Here is a 19,636-nt window from a genome sequence, read left to right as displayed (position 1 = left end):
GGAATAAACGAAATAAGCAAACAAACGGAACTGTTTGCTTGCAACCAAGCAACTTCATTTCATCTTTTGACTCTGGCATTTTCCTTGCAATGTGCATTCCTGTTACAGGCCAAACTACAAATACCATAGAAATAGAGACCACCTTTGCAAAACAATACTATGGATGTGCAGCACAACTTTACTATGCTAGATGGATGAGAACTTAGAGGAAGATTGTTCAGAAAGAGGCAACAGATATTTTGACTAGAAATAAGGGAAAAATGAGTTTAGCACTGTTTCCTCCACCAATAATTCAGACAGAGTTGTTTGTTTACAATGAAGTCTTCTACTGTCAATCCAATGCTGGCAAAAATAGATAGAAAATATTAGAAATATATAGAAAAAAATCATTCCTAATTAATTAATGTTCATTCCTAAAATGAACATTAAATCTCAAAAACATACAACTTTAGGAAGGAATTGTAGGAAATACTTTCCTCAGTGGTATCAATGGATTTTCTTATCCTTTGCAGTTAAGTAAGGATGTCACTCCTTGAGTGTACTAATGGACATTCGAATGCATAGTGAATGCTTAGAACCTCCAGAGTTTGGAAGGTGCACCATGGGATGCAAGAAAACACTGCCCAGGCATAGTGTAGGTTGTACATCTCTATAAACAAGGGAGAACTTGATAGAATTTTTTCCAACTTTGATTTCTTTCCATTCCATAAGCAATGCTCTTCACAGAATTAATTTTTCAAGAACAAATACAACACACTTGATGTGGAATGTGCATAAGCAATGAGTATTGCACCAAGGTGGCCAGAATGGTGTGAGAACCACCACCCAACACTGAGACACCCAGGCAAATCTCTTTTTCCCATGGGTCTGGACTGACCATGCAGGTTCAGTAACATAATATACTCTTCCCACAATGTTTTCTGAGTAACTCTTGTTTAAGGTTGTAAGCTTTTTGCTTTATTTCATATCAGAAAGAAAAATGCAGTATTTTTCTCTTTTTGCCCTACTTGTCTATACAGACGTGATGGGAGGCTGTACACAACCAGACTTTTATTTACTGAATTTCTTGTGTGGCTTTCCAGCCACAATAATGTTACTCAGAGCAGAAGACCAGTCTAGTGGATACATTCAAGCAGAAATTTCAGAAGTAGAGCTCTATTCTTTGCTTTCCTACCAATACTATGAGAAGCTTTATTACCTCCTGCCATCCTTCTCTCTGGCTAAACTCTCTTTGCTTAGCCTAAGTGACACTTCCTCGGTTTTGCACTGAGCATTGCACAGTGTTCTCATCTTGATTGGAGCTTCCAGATGCTACTGTAACACAATGGTGAAGAAGAGCAAAAAACTAAAGTTTTTCCAAGCAAGAAACTCTAAGAAGAGTTCTGAGAGCCAAATAGGAAAAGCAAAAAGGAAATGAATGGTTATTTTTACTACCATAGAGTTGCTTTTGAATGGTGGACAACAGCTGAAGTGTGAAGAATGCCTGAACTAGAACACTCTCATTAAAATATAAAATCCAAAGCAATTGGATTCCAAGACCTGAAATAGACAAGAGGTCAGGAGGGTCCTTCACAACACTGAATGAGGTGAAGAAACAAACACAGCCTGGTTTCCTGGCAAAAGTAAAGATGAGTGGGTTAGAAATCCCACAGATTTCTCATTCCTGGGAAATAATTCATTAGCCAGGACTTTTCACCTCACTGCTGTTCACATCAACTTGTAATATCAAGTGTAAAAAGAGGAGCAAGGGAGCAAATCTGGCTGCCAAGAGCCCCACTGCACAGGTGTCAATCTCACCTTCACAAGGGAGCAAGTGAAAAGAATTACAAACCCCTGAGGACAGAACCGAGTGGCTTTTACACAGACTGAGAGAATATTACAAATGATGACAAAAAGAAAAGACACAATAAGAATTCCTTCTTTTCCCCCCTTCTTAGTGAGTAGAAGGAAGCAGAATATCTATTTATTCCTCTTCATTTAGCAAGAGCAGGGTTTGGATCACTGTCAGCGAATCTCTGGCACAAATGAGCTATCCATGATTCATAAGGGCATGCAGGCTCCACATTCTGCAGTGCATTAAAAACAGAATAATGTTGTTTCCCCCCCCAAAAAAAATCAAAAAACAAAACCCAAAACAAAACTCAAAAAACCCAACTTCATTCTGGTATTATTGCTCAAAAATAAGCCAATTATCCCTCCTTAATTATTTATTTAGCAATAATAAATGCTTAGTGGCCATCAAAGAACCTGGAAAACAGCTATCAGGATGTAAAAGTGTAGTCAACACCACTGTTTTGCAATAATACATCCCAGGTTCAATTAATTGGCCTCCAATTGTCACCAAATATGAATAAATGGATGCTTTATGGGAGAAGCAGTATTTTGCATTAAAAAAAACAATGAAAGGATGAGCAGAACTAGGTTTTTGACCTCTTATAATCCCTTATGATACCTCACAGCACATCAAACAAATTGGATTTGAAAATATATCAGAAATGGGAACAAGGAAATATTGCATCATATTAAGTCCATTATTGTCATCAGCTTTAGCTAAAGGAATTTATTTCATACAAATTACTGTGAGAATTTCCTCACAAATGGAAAATGCATGCATGAAACACACACAAAATAAAGCCACTTGTTCACTGAATATTCTCTTATAGTTTCCCTTTTGCAGCCTGTATTATGAGAGTAAGGTCTTCTGAGGAAAAAAAAGCTCTGATTTGTCTGATTAAGAACTCTCTCTGCTGCCATTATGTAAACAGAAAATAAAATAACTGACTTCACTATATAGAGAAGCAAATAAAGTAGATGCAGTTTTCTATGTGATTTCTATGTTCTACTGTTATCTGAAGTGCAAGGATAAATCAATTTAGCTTTATTAAAGACTTTTCATCACTTCATAAATTTTCAAAGCACCTGCTCAACAGCTTTTCAAGCTTAAATTCTCAAACAAGATGTACTTTTCTGTAGCCGTCACTAACAAAAAAAATTCAGGCAGCAACCTCGGCACTAACTTGGCACATAGAGTGCGAGCAAAAAGATGTGTAATTTAGATTCCACTTCTCACCTGACACCTGTTCCTGGAAGGACTCAACTTCCTGAAACCCAAATACTAAATTTAAAACAACTTGTAGGCTTAACACTGTGTATTTTGGACCATCTCTAATTCGGAGGGAAATGTAGTTTCTCTCTCTCTAGTGTCCCCCTCCCACAAAATTTTTATTTCACTAAATTCATTCTTATACTGGACATTATCCAACTAAAAGAAAAGCAGCTGAACCTTCTTTCTGGATTCAGAAGACAAAATCCAATTATGCAATTCCTATCTGGGGAAAGATCCATCATTCCTCTTCAGTATACTGCAGAAGTTAATAATTTGAATAGACACACTCTTCAAAAGGTACTGATAGGTATCTCTGGTCGTCAAACCAAACAAGATGTCTCTGATTTCCTGCTTCTCACTACTGCTGTGTACTGAAGGCAAAGACCACCCACTTCCAGTGGGCAGCAGAAAAGAAATACCAATGAACTTATTTAAGGCTGATCAGAAAACACGCATCGAAATCTATGAAGAAAGCATGAGCAAAACAAGAGCAGTTCACCACAATTTCACACTTTAAAGTTACATTCAATTCTCTATGTAGGACGCAGGGGTGGAAGGGAATCCATGCTACATGCTGCAAACTTACTCCATCTGGATCAGTACAAGTATCATTAAATATCTTCTGTCTGTATTTTGTCAGATGTGTACTGACAACAAAAGCTGTGTCCTTATGTTTTTTGATTTCCCACCTTTTTTTACACCACTGCAACTCCAAAGACATCTGACCTGAACTTGGAAGTTTTGAGGGCTTGAGATATTCTAGACTGCCCTATTCAGGTCAAAGTCTCATACTGAGGTTTTGAACAGCAATATTAATAAAAGTGTCATTGGTTCCATGAGACTGGAGAGGGATGAGACCATCCTCTTTCTCTAGCCATGAAATATCACCTTTGTATCACAGCACTATTGATCTATTAAATGTACAGTTGGATTTTGCACCGAACATAACCTTACTGGAACTAGATTTTCTTGTATTTTACAGCTGCCTGGAATGATAGCTGGTGACAGCAGGAGTGAAATCATGACAGGGCACATGCAAATGAAGCCATTATGTTATTTGTGTCCATACACACACAGTTGAAATCAAATGTCATGATACTTCACAAAAAAAAGTAACTACCAGATGCATGAGACTACAAACCCCATGCCAAAACTCTGTTTAATACATCAGATCTGTAAGTGTCTGGCTGTTTTCTGAACAATTTTATTGCTTCTCTCTTTCTCTATCCCATTCTCCCCTCCCCTCCCCCCCTTTTTTTTTTTAATCAGCTCAGTTCTTATGTATCAGACTTAATTTGCAGTCCCAGTTAAGGGCACACCTATATGCATAAGTTAATACTGTGGGTTAATACCTGGCCATATATCTCCTCATTCAGATCACTAAGTTGTGTTTTTAACATATTTTAACTTCATATTTCATTTGCTAGGTATTTGCTGCTCCAACAATTTGTCTCATGTAATAAATTCTGCTGGAACAATTTGCCTATCAATACATATACACATATTTATCCAGAAAAATATTAGGGCATTTATAATGGATTTGGGCTCAAGTCCCTGCTTTGAGGGATGTTCTTACAGATAGAAGCTCTCAGTGGAAGATCTTCCTCTGCTGGTTTCAAATTATTAAGTGGAACAAGTAAGAAATACCTTTATGCAGAGGTAAAGCTAATTTGCTCTGCAGCTTCAGCTTTGGGAAAAACAAATGCAATACCTTGATAAGCAATCCTAGAAACCTTATTTCCCTTTTATTTAATTTGCAGACTTAAGATGTTGAGAAATAATCTCCTTGCACAGGCATACAATATTCACTTTCTAACTTCATATTTTCTGAAAACTGAAGAAGAGTTTCGCAAAGGAATGCTCTAGGTCACACTAGATAATATCTGTGTCACTCTACTATTGGTTAGGATATCCTTTCATAACTTTACACGTGGGTCAGTAAACCACTTGTTACCCCTTGCACAGGTGCCTAAGAGTGACAGCATTCTGAGCTTTCAGCTTCCAAACAACCAGAGAAAAAAGCTTGGAGAATAGTGTTAAGGCAAATATCAGCAGCATCTTGCTGCCTATTAGCAAAAAGCTTTACTATTTCTGACATAAAAGAATGCCTGAAATCCCAGCATATCTTCTCTCATACAACTGCAGTAAATAAGCTCATCTATACCACATTTATCTGATTGACGTAGAAAAGTCTCCTAATGAGCTGCAGGGATGTACACAGAGCTGTTAATGGGCTGTTTTCACCACTGATGCTCTGTGAGATATAAAACTAAACTCACTTCTAGTTATAGATTACTTAAGGACCTAAATTGAGAAGCAGCACTGTTTTAATCTGGGGGCAAGAGTGATTGGAGGCTTTTTACAGGTTCAAATAAAACTAAGGTTAATATACCTGCAGGAAGCAGGTACAGTTCCTGTATCACATTTGTGAAATATTATGTGTGTTCCAGCATATCCATTTCCTCTTTCCTGATTCATTTAATGCTGAGGTGATCATATTTGCCAAAGGCATTTCTTCAGAGTATAAAACAGGTAGAGGTAGAAGAAAAGTGCAAAAGTTGGCCTTGCCTGGCCTTCATACAGGGCCTCTGTGTGAGCATTGTTTTACAGCATGAGCCCAGGTCCAAGTGCAAGCACACATTGAGGGGGATCCAAATAAAATGCTGAAGAGGGGGAGAAAAAGTCATAAAACCCTCCAAGTTGTGTGGACTTCCAATTCCTAAAGGGAACCCACAAGAAAGATGGAGAAAGGCTATTTACAAGAGCACAACGGGATAAGGGGAATGGCTTCAAACTAAGAGTTTTAGATTAGATATTAGGAAAAAAATTCTTTACTGTGAGGGTGCTGAGGCACTGGCGCAGGTTTCCCAGAGAAGCTGTGGATGCCCCATCCCTGGAAGTGTTCAAAGCCAGGCTAGATGGAACTCTGAGCAACCTGGCCTAGTAGAACCTGTCCCTGTACAGGGGGCTGGAACTAGATCATCTTTAAGGTTCCTTCAAATTCAAGCCATTCTATGATTCCAACAGGGGCACAACCTCCCCCATAGCTTTGGCTTTCTTTGCAACCTGTCCCTGTAAGCAATTCGAAGAAAATCTCAACTCAAGTGTCATTGTCAAAAGCATCATGTACACAAAGTGGAAAGAGCAATAATGCTAAAACATTTCATGAGACAGACTAGAGAAAGAAAGTTATATGTAAAAAATAAGTTATAATCCTCCAAAAAGATGGATCATTGGAAAAAATGCCTACAAAAGACAGAAGTAAACAGAACATGGAGAAAGACCATAAGTTTCTGAAATTTATGGAGCTCATTTTATGTCTTCCAAATGTAGTTTTAGGCTTCTTTCTGGAAAGACAAAACCCTGAACAAGTTTGCTAAAAGAGTAAGTTCAAATAAAATTTTCTGTGCTTTTACACTATAACCAGTATATTAAATGTATGTCATATACATCCTTATTCAGTGTCAAATTAAAAAGGATAGACAAATGCTGACCTAAATTTCAATTGAAAGAACATCAGAACTGTCCAAAAACCTTCCGTGTTTCTCCCATAAACACATACATACACACACTGAAATTTAATTGGTGAGCAAAGAGCAGTATCACGTTTTAGATGCTGGAAAATTAATTGAGATTGTTGTGGAATCTGTTGAGGTATTTAAATTGTTATCAAGCTGTTAACTTAAGTAGAAAAAAGTCTTCAATTTAAGCATTTACCGAGCACCTTGCATTTGCAGCAGAACAATGCTGGGACCAATGTGCACTTTAAAATACCTCCTCTTTCACAGCAGGGCAACTGTGCAGCAGTTCACTCAGTTGGACTGTTTGCACATTTTACCAAACAACAACAACAACAACAAAAATACATGTTCAAAGTTACTGAGATCAACCTCTCATCCAGCTGTTAAACAGAGAATGTTCAGTACAATTCCAACCCTTTGGAGCAGGACAAAATATCTTATTTTCCCCTGGCAGTAGCAGCTGATTGCTTTCCAGGTTGCTCCTGACACTTTAGCCAAGAGCAATAGGGGGTTAGACTAAGCCAGGAGTGTTGCCATCTAATGGCTTCCTGATTCACTCTCACAACACAAACACAGCCCTTACGCCTCCACATCGGGACTGTGCCCCAGGAAGACAGGCTTGGGAAAAGTTTGTTTGCTTCTAAATGAGATGGAAAAAAAATAGCTTTGTGCCTGAACCGCTATTGAGAGAAGTTTCTCTCAAAACAACATGAAAATAATATCATGAAGATATGTGGGTCTTCCATTATTCTCCTCCGATTGGGTGCATTGGACTATAAGAAAGTGTCAAACAGCAGTAGCTATTAGGATTGTTACTTGAAATCTGGAAGCCTGAGGACTTAGTGATATTCTCAAGACTGGGAAACCAACTCAGACACCTATGAATAAAGGCCTCTTCACTGCTGCAGACTGGACACTTGCAATATTCACAAGGTCACTTCCTTTAAGCCTTAAAGACAGGATAGCCTGGCAGATTTTATACTTGAAATATTAACTTAAATATTTTAAGTGAATTAGTTTTGAAACTTCCAATTTAAACTTAAAAAGTTTCAAAAATAAAGTAAGAAGCATCATTTTGCATCAATGGCACAAAACATAGGAATCTCTGGCCCAGAATTCAAGTGAGCTTGCAGACAAATTAAGGCTCCCTTTCTCTGGGATCCTGGCAAACAAGGTTAACTATCTGAATACATACCATTAGCTGATTTCACTGCTTTCCAACTAGAGCATTTGCCTGCCCTTTGCTTTCATCCCTTCCCACTACCACAGTTATCCCAGAGTTCAGTTGTGTAATACATAATACATCAAAATCAAAATGCTGATTTGTGCACAGCTGATACTGAACAAGATATTTTTTGCTCTATAGCACTTCCCAAATGTTTCCCAAACTTTCACCTATTGTGTCATCCATTGAACAACCTCAGTTGTATCCTACTTGGATACCATTGCCTAGTTCTTCCTTTTTTCCTTGGATAATTTTCTCAGCTTTTCACTGGTTTGCTCTTGTTTAATCTTTACCCTGACATCGGTGCTGCTGACATTTAAGATATTGGGAAAATATTTCCATAACTTTAGTTGAAGATAATATTATATTCTTGATGTAGATGTTTTCTGTGCTTCCACGACAGCCCTGGACCAGATTCAACAATAAAGTATCAACAAATAGAAAAATGCAAAATTCAAATACTTGAAGCACAGTTTTACACGTGTAGGATAGTTAAAAGCTGTTTATTTAGAGACAAGTGAAATATTACATATAGTCCTTTATGTATATTGCTCTAAGTAAAACAATAGGTATGTTTATGTGTGTATATATATTTTCACTTTACTACATTTTCTGAAATATTGTGAGAAGCAAAACAAAACAACTGGAATTGTTAACAGTCACACTTCAGCTAAATATTAAACTCCTGTTTGCTCTCCAAATCCCTCAGGGTTAATATGAGCTCATAAACCCAACCACTAACAGACACGAGCCAATTTAATGAGACCAGAAATGGGGTCACACTCAACCAGCGCATTTTTAGGATCATTATATTATTTGTCAAAAAGAGAAAATAACAAAGAAAAATATTTACAAAGTTGAAACATTGTCCTTATAGCTTTCTTAAATTTGCTCATTACAGGCTACTGAACAACTGATTACACGATCCTCCCAACCACCCCAAGCAATAGTGAACCCGATTAAGAGATACCAGGCAATTAAATAAGGAAGAAATTCCCAGGAAACATGAACTGAAGAGAAAAATACTGCATTTAATGCAGTATGGCAGTAGTATTTGTCCTAAACAGCTGAAAAGATAAGTCATAGTAAGACCATTAAAATATCTTTAATGAAAGAATTAATTTTTTAAAAATTAATTGTGGAAAAACACCTCATTAATACCAAGGTACAGGTACTTATTCATCAGTCTCTGTTATGGCCACGGCAGTAAAGAAAGTTTAATGAACTCTCTCACCACTGTGAAAATAATGATAAAATGTAAGATAAGGAAGGAACAAACTGGATTTTGTGAACAGAAACATACCCTTTGCATTTACTGGAAACAGCTGCTAGGTAATATTCAACATTTCCCACCTGCCCCAGTTCAGGAGGATGCTGCACCCACAGCAGGCACTACAAGGCACAGGAACTCAGCTCACAACACTGTGCTGAATAAGAACCACATAAATAGAAATATATGGAGGTGGGCCAGTAAGAACTTCCTTTGTGTTTCCCCAGCTGAGGTGGAACACAAAGACAAGGGAAGGTAAAGTGGTTTGCCTGAGGGAAGAAGATTAATCAGCATTACAACCAGGAAAGAATCAGGAGGAATGATATCTAGTCCTAAATCAAAGCTTCAACAAACCATACTGCCCTTTTGAAGACAGAGACAACACCATCTTTTCTCAGAATAAGTCAATAACTAATTCAGTGAATTTGATTCCTTGAGCTTTAGGATCCCTTCATTAGTCTGATCGTTGTTTTCAAGGTTCCTGAAGAGTTCTATTTCTGTTAAGGAAGACAACTTGGCTCTTTTCCCTCTCTTAGCACAGTAAAGGGGAAGGTCCCTAGAATGCTTCGTAGCAGCTTGAATTTTGTACACAAAAGATATACTGGATATATAAATCTATATAGATATGTACTGGAAAAAGACAGGATTTAATCCTTAATTTCCTTCCAGGACTAACTAGAATAATTCCAGCTACATTACCAATGTGATAATAACAGCAATATGGCCTAACTGTTAAAAGGAGAGAAAATCATGGAACTTTTGTTTCCATGGTATGCTATTTGATTTCAGCATAGTCTATCTATTTTGGTAATAATTTACTTTTTAACTCCCTCAACAATTTTCTCTTTTAGCTCACAGGTGGTGTCCCATATGCTTTCCTGCCATAAAAAGAAAATAATAAAATTCATACCATTGTTTCCAATATTATGCCAGCAAGAATACTAAATTCAGATTACCTGACATATATAAAGTTGCATAGAAAGTCAATGTGTCTCAGTAAAACAAGTAACTAATAATTTCATTCTGTAAAAGGAAAAGCAAAGACACTGTCTTTACTATAATTTTCAAAATTCAGAAAGGCTTAGATAGTAAAGAAGTCAAAGATTAGACACTGCAGGCTCTGTGATTTTCTTGTAAAATGCGCTGTTCACAGATAATACTGCTTAACCTTGCCATCCTGAAGACTCTAACTTGCAAATTCTCTGCATGACCAAATTATCAGAGCTGGAAAGGACCAGACAACCATGGTAACTAGATTTATTTTTTTTAAGAAAAAAAAATATTTATTTATTTATTTTTATTTTTTTTTTTTTTTTTTTTCTGGGAGATGTTTCTTTTGCATGTCTCTTCCCCACAGCAAATACACTGGGTTCAGTAGGTGTACACTTGCAGTTCAGGTTCAGGATTATTTAACACCAGGAAGCTCACAAAGACAATGCAGAAGTCAAGACTGTGGTTTCTAGCAGCTACCAATGGCTGAAACATTATGACATAAAATCATGACATGACTGCACAGCAACTCAACCAAAACAGGGGTTAGAGTAGTGTTTTAGGAGTATTTTTTCAAAGGATGTATGGCAAATAAGCAAGATACCTATGTACTTCACTTAACACTGCACCAAAATTAAACAGATGCAGGTTCTGACTTTTGCCCCCCTCCTTTTCTTTTTTTTTTCTTTTTGAGAGAGAGAGAATTTATGGGACACCACCTGTGAACTAAAAAGGAATAATGTTACTGCTAAGGGAAATATAAAGTATAAACCATTATCATAATAAAAAACAGCAAAATAAAATTCTGAGTAAAGGTACTAACATTACTATGAATACAGTTACTTTACGATTTTTAGAATTCCATGAGCTTCTCATAGTACACTTAAAATATCCTAAACTTCTAAGAATCCCTCTACCTGGTTAGAAGGCTTCATAAAGCAGAAAAGTATCAAATTACAATAAAAATATTTGGTAGACTAAAGGAGATCAGAGCATTTGTGTCATGTTTGCATCATTCACGTTGTTAGATTAACAAACAGGAAAGAAGGTTCCCATGTTCAAGGTAAAATGTTTAATTGAACACAGAAATAACCAGCAAGTCTGTCTTCTGAAAATAGAGCACTCCAACAGGAGTGGTGTCAGATGTTTAACCTGCTCAGCATCTGTTCTGAAATGTGCTACAGAAAAAATAAATGTGATAAAGATGAGAATTCAAGTAAACAAAGACCACAAACAACATCTGAATTGTTTGGAAATTGTTTCACTAGCATCAGTGAAAACAGAGAAGCACAAACCATGGAGTCAAAGCCATAAACCAGTGGCTACAAGAGCAAGATACAGGGTGTAAAGTTGACAGGATTATTGATATATTCTATAAAAACTTCATGCAACACTTGTGAAGATGCAATCAGAACCTATCATCCATGCCTGGCAGATAAGGTAACCTGACATTCAGGCATGATTCTTTCACTGTGATTCCAAAGACATTAATTTGAGGGTTAATTAAAATTAATTTCTGAAGAGGACACTGTGGTCTGAACACAAGGTATTCACTGTGCAGACAGCAACTTCCTCTAAGACACAAAAAGAGAATAAAAAACCTCTATAAAACCCCACATTCCAAAAATGCTCATTCTCAAAATAATAGGCAGAGTTTCTTCCATAATAAAGGCTACACCAACACTACCTTGAGCTCTTTACGTTGCTTGTGTGCCACACTGTGAAACATTACTGACCCTTATGAGGGATTCAGAATAAATTCTTAATTGTCTTAAAGGATGAAAGATGGTCCCTGATCTTTTAAAAGTATTTTCCAAGTAGCAGCAAGCCACAAATATGAAATACCGAGTTTAATGAAGGAAAGGTCTAGTGAGACCAGTCAGACAGATTGTTTAAATTCATCAATTTGTTCACATTTTAAAGCCACCATAACTTCACAATTACTATAGCGGACAAACTTAAATCTCCTTCAGGTTAAAAGTCAAAATTCTCTTGTGACTTCTACAGTTCAACATACAATATTTTACAGCATAGCTCTGGGAAGCAGTATAACATATTTCTACAGTACATCATACAACTAAATATAGAGATGTAATGATAAAACTATCGGAAGGAAAAGGTTAGGAAATATCTTGCATTCTGGCAGACTTACAGACCCCAAAAATGCCCAAAGTACAAGTGAAATGCAATTATTTTTGCTGCTTGCTTGCTAAACTGCTGACCTCCTTTTTAACATCCTGAATAGAGGAACAGAGATATTTTACCCATGGATTCAAAGGAAAAAAAAAAAATCTGTTGAGCTCATATTCCTCATGAATGCCTCCAAATGATGGCAAATCAATAGTTGCTGCTTTACTAACATCACCCTTTGGACTCAGTCAGCTAGGATGCTTGAAAATCCTTCCCAGAAGAACCATACAGATTCACAAATCTGTTTTACAACCACCATCAAAACTCCATACAAACAACTCAGCTTTCAGTTTGGTATGATATAAATCACTAAAGTCAGAAATACTTCATAGTATGGTGAGCTCCATTTCTGAAGCTATAAAATTATTTGCTGAATTGTTGTAGGGTAAACTGAGTGAAAGGAAAAGAATACAAGGTCATTAAATGAGGTATCATTAGTGCCTTGAGCTATGCAATAACTGATTTTTTTTCTTGTCAACAGAAGGTAATTTTATTGCATTATTGGCAAAGCACCCTCCTTTCTTCTATCATAATCTATTCCTACAACCTGTTGCAAAAGGAAGTTTTTCAAAACATATTTTCAATTCCTCAGCAAGCATCCAATTCGCAAATGGTTTTTAAAAACTCAAAGCAGCAATTCATAGAGCCAAGTAAGAACACTGAACTTGGAACTCTGAAAATTTTCTGCCCTAGCTTATATATTGCAAATAAAATAATTTAAATTACAAATTTTATATTACAAATTACTTGCTTCTTTTTTTTTTTCTTTCAAGAGGCCACAACAACAAAGTTCCTGGCGCAATCCAAATAAAACCGATCATAGGGAATGTAGGATTCTAATTAACAGGGCAAGATCTATGCACAGCAAGTAGCTTGTAAAACACAAAAATCAGAAATACAAATGTTTTTTTCTGCTTTTTGTGAAGTTCTTGTTAGACAGGAAGTTCAGTTTGCAGACACAGGTGGTAAAAGCCAGAAATACAGAACAAACCCTTAGTTATCAGCAGCAAACACTATAGGAAATTGAAACAGAAAGAATTCAGCACTTAGAGAAGAGGTTCCTGTTCAGACAGTGTTTATAGCACTTCTACTTAAACATGATTTCATGATTAATTATAACTGGAGAACAGTCTTATAACTGAAAACTAAAAGAAGTGCTATTTAAACAAAAAAAAAGAAAAAGCAGGGAAAATCTTGTGAGAACAAACACTGAGAGATGTGGCAACAAACTACAGAAGCCACTTAGATTGGAAATAAGGTAAGAAGAATTGAGGTGGTTTAAAAAAAAGAACAGACCAGAATGAAAAAGAAGGAGAACAACCTTTATTCATGTTTATTCATGGAATTCACATCTCTAGAAATCCTTCACTTGGGGATTGACATCTAAGAAAATAGGTAGATAATGAAACAGCAAACATTTCAATGAACTGCCATGCAACCAAACAACTCACTGCCCAAAATTCAGGGCCAGAAAAACAACGGCATCAAAACCAACATATTCCAATCACATAAAGAATGCAAGGGGCAAGACATTGGAAAACTCAAAAAAAATAAAAAATCAGATACCATTTTAGTCAGAATTCACTTTCTATGACAGGATGACAAAACGTCACTGCCTTTGATTTGGAGCACTAAATCATATCTTGAGTACTGAGAAATTTTAGACACTGTGGAGAGAGACCAATGGATGGATCCATTCTTTTCCTGCCAGCCCCATATGAACACAATATTAAACACATTGAGAGGTTCTGCACATATCTTACCCCTCAAAATAACTCTTTTCAGCTGTATAGAGGCCATGTGAATCTCTAAAAGTAGAAGCAAAATGTGATGTGAATGGTCCCTGAAATAATTCAGTTCCTGATCGTACTTGATGAAGTTGGGGTTTTTCCCTTTTTTTTTTCTTTTTTTCTTTCCTTCTTTTTTTTTTTTTTTTTTTTTTTTTTTTCCTTTTAAAACAAGATTCACTTCTGGAACTATAGACCTATCTGCTTTTCATTTTGTATGTTCATAAAGTTCTTTATGGACATAAAGTTCTTCATGTTCCATAAAGTTCTACAAATTTGTCACCCTGATTAGGCAGAGAAACAGAATCAATGCAGTTCCTGCAGTATAAAGTCCTGAATTTCTCTTGCTTCTGTTTCAAGTCACAGCTTTCAACAAACATGATCTAAATGCCAACTGATACCAAATATAAACAATTATTTTTTCCTTCTGTTTCCATAAAGGTTTCTGCATCATTTCAAGTAGTACTTCTATCTCCACTGGGCAAAGAGTGACGTACTCAACAGAGTTGCAAAAATAATATGGTGCCCAGCCCTCCATGGATGCTCCTGAAGTTCTGGAAGTAGCCTTAGTTTGCTATCTGAAAAACAGCAAGCTGTCTTAATTTAATTAGATTAAATTAAATTAATTTAAGCTGTTTTAATCAATTCATGGAATCACTGAATGGTTTGCATTGGAAAGTCTTGAAAGATGATGTGGTTCCATCCCACCTGCTATGAGCAGGGACATCTTCCACTAGACCAGGTTGCTCAAAGCCCTATCACACTTCTTTTGATGCAGCCCAGGGTACAACTGGTTTTATAAGCTGCTAGTGCATGTTTATGACTCATATTCAGGATAAGGTTTCTCTTCAGTTTGTTTTGTTAATTTTACTTTGGTTCTACTTGGCTGCTGTTTTGGGGTTGGGAGGTTTTTATGGGGAAGAGGGGAAATTGGTGATGACCACTGTGGTTGTTTTTTTTTTTTTAACCTAATTTTGATAAAAGATCATTTCTCCAATTGCAGCCCTGAACTGAACACATAATCCAAGAAGCCAAAACAGCATCCTATTTCACTTTTGGTGATGAATACTATCTCTTTAGTTGAATGACTTCAGATTCAGCTCTGTCTTAAGTTTAATTTACCATCCAGTATGGAAAGTATAAAAACCCCCATGTCCACAATGAAAAAAGCCTGTGTAAACTACAATTTTAACTCAGAAAACAAGAAGGCAAATGAACTTTCATTTCACAGGTTGAAGGACAGGGGCAAAAGTGAAAGGTAGCATTTATTCTAGATGGAAAAGCCAATGTAGAAGTTCATTATCTCTTATAAAGATAAGAATATCTTTTATCTTATAAAGATAAAGAACGGGTACTGACACTTTCCCAAAGCTACACTAAAACTAGCTATTTCAGAATGGGGTTATGTGCATCTCTAAGGAATAAATACACACTTCACATGCTATGGTGAACTGGCCTTCACTGATGAAAACAGATAATTTGTATGGTCCTGTAAAGTGCTTTACATGGGATTACAACTTTTGGAAAGTAAGTAAATTACTACTTTATAAAAGTGATCTATTTCCAATTGTTTTCTCTCCTAAGAGACAAAATCATCACTTAAGTTCCTAACTCACTGAAACAGAAAATAAAGTTTCTGTAACAATAATCTGTTTTTCCTTGGGACACTGCATAGCTTAAGTACTCTATCATAGTAGTCTAGATGTCAATTAGAGACAGCAGCTCAGACAGTGTGTTAGAAAACCATTAACACAGTGACTCAGTTCTCTAGAGACTCCAATTCAAGTTGTGATTTCCCATAAAATCTAAGGAAAGAGTGTAAACAACAATTCATGAAGTGCAGAGACTTGGTTTAAGGCCCCAGTTTTAAATTCCTTATACAGCCAAAGTAACTGTTGACTCCAATGACCACTGTGGAAACACTTGGAATCTGTTTGCATAATTATGGCACACTTTCCCTATGGAGACAGATATTCTTGCTTAGGGACCTGCCAGCTTTTACTTCTGTGTCATGGGGTGCCTTTACCTTTAAGGTGGTTTTGGGGGCTAAGGAAATTGAAGCTGCTGGTGGCTGATGGGAGTCTTTCCTCCTGACCAATTCTCAGTCATTTCTAAGAATTGACAGCAGTTTTGACCATTAAAAAGTGAAGTCAACTTGTAAACACCTCCTTAAGATGTAAAGTCAGAGCACTCTTGTCTCTCTTTGTTTCCTGGCTGTGAAAGGTAACAGAGCTCCGGCTGGCCTCCCGTTCCCTGCCCAGGCCACGTGGCCCGGGCGGGGGCTGGGCTGGGCCCAGCGGCTCCCGGCCGGGAGATGGGGCCTGCGGGGCTTGCCCCGGGCTCTGGCCGGGCCAGGCCGGTCCCTGGCTCCGCTGCAGTTTTTGCCGTGACTGAATTCACCAGAGACTGCCAAGTAAAGAAAAGAAAAAAAGCTCTTGACCTGCAGCGGGCTGAGACAGTGACCACACTCTCCAGAGCAGCCATGAGGAATCTTCCATCGCAGACAGCTCCAGCTGCTGCTCCAGCAGAGATCACAGAACCATCTACAAAGCCTGGGCAAGATTTTAACCCTTTCATTACCCAGATGAGACTTGCAGATTAATCCTTTTATCCAGAGAGAGAAAAAGAGAGTAATTAACATGTAAAGAGATTTATAAACTATCAGAGACAGTAAAGAAAAGAATTAAGCTTCAGAAAAGGTAGAGAATAAGGAGATGCTTTATAAGCTGAAATATTTTTCTGTTAAAGCTATGGAGATGGACAATAAAACTTGAGTAATAAAATAAAAGTAATAAAAAAGTAATAAAAATTTAAAAATAAATATAAAATAAATAAATATAAAAAAAAAGTAATAAAAGTCTTGAAAAAACTCCTTTAATTCATGACAGAGTATATAGGGAGGAATAGAGTGTTCAAAGTGTGGATTTTGAGTAAAAAGTAGAGTAATTGTGATACAGTGAAGTGCTGGAACAGAGTGAAGCAAAAATTTGAAGCCTTGAGGGGCAATGAGAAAACTGTTTTCCAGTGGAGCTCACAGAGGCAGATGAAGAAGACTTTTGCCTTTGAATAACTCATCCTTAAAATGACATCCCTAGACTCATGACCCATACACACCTCAGAGTGATGTGAAATGGGAGGAGTAAACTGATGACCAGATTTCCGGGCAACTGGCATCAGAAAAATAGAAAGCTGTAATAGAAATAGTTTTCTTGTGAGAAACTCCATAGATTAGCAGAAGAAGACTTCTGTTTCTCTACAAAGACTGATGAAAAGACTCTAGCAAGAATTGGGACTGTTTTAAACACCAAAGTTCCAAAGTTTTTGTCTCTGTTGTCATGTGAACGAGGGAATGGTGGGTAGTAGGGGATAAAAAGGGTTTTCTGGAAGTTTATTCTGGTGTTCTTATTCTTGTAGTTTGTTAATAAACTTTCTTTATTCCTTTTTAAGTTTTAAGCCTGTTTTGCTCTTGCTCTAATCCATATCTCACAGCAAGAAATAAGTAATTTTTTTAGTTACTGCTTTAAAACCACGACATTCTGAAAGATTGTGAGCTCAGCATGAAGCAAGGTGTGGTTGTGGTCCCACACAGGATTAACCCCAGCTGGATTTGAGCTACCTTTCCTCTGTGACAGGATACAAGAAGTTAATTCAAGCCCCTCTCACAAAGAGCAGGAACATGAACTGGAATCCTGAGACAGTCATAAATCCTAGCCTTGTATACAGGAACAATAAAGAATTAATAATATTTTAATCTTGTTATTTTGAAAATTCCCTTAATTCTTTTAAATGCCCAGTAGGAGCCATATCACTCCTTTCTCTAACCCAGAGAAACTACTTAATCTCATAAAAATTCCATTTCTTTGGAAAAGCTATTATGTTGAGTGGGTTTTGTTGCTTTTATAAATAATCAAAAAAAGCATTTTGTACAGCTTCTGAACTTTATCTAGTCCATTCTGTGTCCTTTCTGCTGAATTCTTAGCATAAAAACACCTTTTCCTATTTTCAGTTCCAACCTTCTCTGAGCCTTCACCTTTCTGACCACTGACAACTTCAGTCTGCCCATTTCTTACAGGGCCTTTATCTCAAATAACCCTCATCTGTAGGAAAAAAAGATTCTTTCTCAAAATAGAAACAAACAAAAAAGAATAGGAGCTTTTTATTTTATTGTGGGGTGAGAGAGAGTACTTATTTATTTATATTTAAATTTCTCTATATGCAATTGTCCTGCTGAGTCAATCTCGTTGTCAAAACACAATGCTTGCTATATGGGCCTTTTCCAAACCCCTTCTTGTGCTAAGATACAGTTCAGAGTGCTTGTAGGGTGGTTTTGTTCACATAACATGGCAGAGCTTTGCTTCTCTCAACACTGCACTCCTGACTCACAGGCTCTTTCCTTTTCTAGAAGTCTCCAGCCTATAAAATTCAGTGCTTTTCATTTCTGTGCTGCTGTTACCTCTTAAGTGCATTTTTCCTACTGCACATCTCCAGTTGCTAGCAAGGAGACACTCAAGCTAATAATCCCCATTTATGTATTGGAAATAAATCTTGCCACCCTCAGCCCCGATCAGCCTTTGGCCACCCTCAGGACCTATTCCCTTGGCTCTGTTTGCAGCTAATTTTCTACAGCTCTAAGTCTTAACTAGCCCATTTCTTCCAGAAGAGAATGTTTAGATGGTGTTACTGTGACTGTGAATTTAATGGCAATATCAAAATATCTGCTGGAAGACTGAGGGTAAGGAAAGGTAGAGAAATATTAAGCTACTGATGAAGAAAAACATCGTATTTTGAGATTGTATGTCAATTACAATTGTAAATTAATGACAACAAAGAATTGCAGTCTGACCTGAAGAAACAAGACTAGGGAAAAGGCTGAAATTTAAATCCTTTTTATTTCTGATTTTATTCCTGTGTTCAGCAGGCCTCACCCTCCTTCCTCCCCTGAACAAAAACAAAGCAAACCCAGTTGTGACACATAATGACTGTAGGTTATTGTATTTTTTTTATCTTTTCATGACACATGTATCAGGCTAAAAGCAAAAGTACTCTACACGCAGACAGCTACTAGATGGCAACAAGAATATTTTTTAAAATCTGCTGGTTAGCCTTCTGTCCTAAAATCTACATTGAGACATTCTACCATAGCCTTTATATCATTACTCTGTCTACACCAGAACAAAGTCAACCATTCTAAACAAATCTATATTTAAAGCTTTCAGCAGTTTTCACAGAGTGCAGAGGGTTCCAGTTGTTTCCATCATGACTAAGAAGCTGTCCAGTAAGTACAGTCACACTGCTACTGCAAACATGGTCATCCCTTTAAAATGATGGCTGCAGAAACACTGCCATGATTTACCAGGCTCCAGCTATAAAAATTTCCAAAAGTCTCAAGAAATACATCTCAAATTTCCACATTCATTCTACAAATTTCGTAGGAATGCTACCTGAGTTTAAAAATGAACTTTCAAGAATCTTCAGAGCCTCAAAGGAAAGCGCAGCTGCTGCCTCAGAATCATTTAACCATCAAATCTGGGTGACAGAGTGCACCAC

General features: G+C 37.0%; 1 protein-coding gene across 1 annotated transcript in view; it reads right to left on the bottom strand.

Annotated features, from left to right (window-relative positions):
* LOC102099466 (protein inscuteable homolog) overlaps positions 1-19,636 on the bottom strand; it is a 127,751-nt gene that overhangs the window by 68,283 nt on the left and 39,832 nt on the right. The window lies entirely within an intron of this gene.

Source organism: Pseudopodoces humilis, chromosome 7, assembly GCF_049639895.1.
Source record: "Pseudopodoces humilis isolate 2021_Gansu_Grassland_sample_001 chromosome 7, ASM4963989v1, whole genome shotgun sequence".
Classification (NCBI taxonomy): domain Eukaryota; kingdom Metazoa; phylum Chordata; class Aves; order Passeriformes; family Paridae; genus Pseudopodoces; species Pseudopodoces humilis.
The sequence above is the reverse complement of the archived record's forward strand: the minus strand, read 5'-3'. Positions and strand labels throughout refer to the sequence as shown.